The following is a 2,560-nucleotide window of genomic DNA, read 5'->3' as shown; positions in this document are numbered from 1 at the left end:
TGGCGTTTCCTTCTCCCCTTCCGCCAGGGTCAGAGCTCCGGCTGCTGCGGGACACGAATTCTCCCAGCTGTGTCAGGGAGCTCTTGGCCCTCCTCCCGCTCCCACAGGACTTGTGCACAGCTCCACGTCTCTCCCCCCTACCCTGGGGTGCCAAAGGGCTCTCCTCTGGGTGTTGCGGCTATGGGGGGAGCAGATTTCCAGGTCAGTTCCCACCAGCTGAATGGGAATAGCAGCTGAATTCCTGTCCTGCCTGTGGGCCATTGTCACCGCCTGGTCCCCAGTGGGCTGCTGTGCATCGCCCACCCTCCTGTGTCTGCCAGCGCTCCCAGAACCTGCCTGATCCGGAGGGAAATGTCAGGCAGGGCACTCGGGAGTCAGGATGGGGAGGGAGGTCCAAGGTTCATCCAGTGCATGAGTGTAATTAAATGCTGTGGGGACAAAGCTGGTTCCAGGGAACTGGCACTGGTCACCCTTTGACCTACACCAGCCCCACCTGAGGACAGCTTTGGGCAGGATGATGGAGGAGCCCTCCCTGCTGCTGTGACAGTACGTGGGAGGACCCAGGTAGGACTCGGTGTCCTGCGCTTGCACCATGAGTCCTCTGACAGGGTTACTGAGCACGAGGGGCTGAGCTGGATCCTGGCATGGTTCCGCTCCCTCCCCAAGGGGACATGGAGTGCCGTGGACGCAGACCCTGCGCGTGGAAAACTACTGCACACAAAGCAGCCTCTGCTCACCCCCAGCCCAGATCAGCACACACGGGGTTCAATCCAGGCCCTGGCCCCGAGGCAGGGAACCCCGTGGCCTCAGCAGCAGCTGCCCCATGGGTAAACCAATGGGTCAGCCCCAGGAAACATCCTCTCCTTTGTGTTCGGGAGCTCCCAAGGCCACCGCAGTTTTCTTTATCACCGGGACCACTGTAACCACCCTGTCCCATCCATCACCTCTGCCTTCCCCTGAACTACAGCATCCTCAGCACAAGGTGACCCCAACCTTCTTGGGGTCACAGCCCGGCTGTGCCGAGGGACATCCTCCCCCTTCCCCAGCCAGCAGGCAGCCCACGCTGTGGAGGGGATCCCTGGAGCCCAGGAGCAGCTTGGTGCTAAATGAGGCTCCGGCACCACTCTGCCGTTGGCCGATACGAGTCATGCCAGGGCAGTTTTGGTGCTGATAACAAGAGAGCCACCAGCCTCTGCACGTCCTCAGCGGCAGTGGCTTCTGGGTCCTGCCTGGCTGGGCTGGCTGCAGAGCACAGGCTGGCAGAAGAGCAGTTTGCCAGCCCCGAGCTGTGCCTGCGCTGGGCTCCGCAAGAGGCTCTGGGAGGCAGGCTGTGGTTGTGGCTTCAGCACTGCTCAACGGCCTCGGAAAGCAGAGCAGCTCAGCTCCAGACAGTGCCAGTGCTGGCCCAGCCTCACCCAGCTTGCCCGGAGCCTGCTGATATTCTAAACCTCCTTCTGGGCTCCTCGGAGGGCGGGAGCCACTGCTGCTCTTCCTGGCCCCGTGCCCCGTGCCCCGTCCTTCCTTCGCTCTCCCAGCCGTCGGTGCTGTCATTTCCTTCTGGTGAGCCTGCTTGCGTCTTCTCCCCCCGCCCCGCCGAGGGCTCTGCCTGCCTCCCCCATGCTGGGAGATGAGGACAGGCTTGATCCTATAGATGGATTCTCAAAGACCTCCTCTTAGGTGTTGGGTTTTTTTTCTTTTTCTCGTATGGGTTTTTAAACCTAAACTTCTCAAGGCGTTGTGTCCTTGAACCTGCCCTGTGCTGTCTGTGAGTCACATCCCCTGCCATTGTTCACGTTGTCCTTGAGCCCTCCTGATGCTGGGAGCTTCCTCTTCTGCCTCTGCCCAAGACTTGAAGGCTTTTGGCATGTCTCGTCCCAGCACGCTGTGGGGCTTTGAAGTCAGCAGTGCCTCTGCCCTCCTGCTGCCCCAGCAGCCTTCCTCTGCCTTCTCCATCTCCAAGGAAAAATGGGCTCTGCACCGTGTTTCCGAGCTGGGCTATCAAGTGGGACCATCTTCCCAGAGGGATATCCTGCATCCTTGGAAGGACCAGCCCTCTCCAGCCACAAGCTGAGGACATCCTACACTTTGCTGCCTGCAGAGCAGCTGCTCAGGGTGATGGAGCATGCCAAGAGGATGGCCCCAGGGCTCAAGGGCGATGCCCCTGGAAGCTGCAGTGCTACCCTACGGATACGGAACAGGGCTGGCTGAGCCTCCAGGGCAGCTCTGGGGATGAGCTGAGCTGCCCGCACTTCCAAGCAACTTGTTCTTTTTCATATAGAAAAAGCTGAAAGTGGGTAAATTGGCCAAGTCCTGCTACATGTCCATGGGAGAGTAACCAGCTAGCAGGGCTCTGCACTAACTGCTCAGGTCCTTGCCCTGCAGAGACCCTTTGCCTAGAGACTCCCTTTCTGCACTTCTCTGCTCTGTGCTCTGCTACCTGCCAGTCTGCTTCTCTTGCACCTTCAGCTCACTGAGAGCAGGGCCCCCTTTGCATCGGGCACAAGAAGAGCAAAGTGCGCCTGCCTTGAAGAGTTCCTGAACAGGCAAGACAGATGTGGGG

Source organism: Merops nubicus, unplaced genomic scaffold, assembly GCF_000691845.1.
Source record: "Merops nubicus isolate BGI_N331 unplaced genomic scaffold, ASM69184v1 scaffold24291, whole genome shotgun sequence".
Classification (NCBI taxonomy): Eukaryota; Metazoa; Chordata; class Aves; order Coraciiformes; family Meropidae; genus Merops; species Merops nubicus.
Note: the sequence above shows the minus strand (reverse complement) of the source record.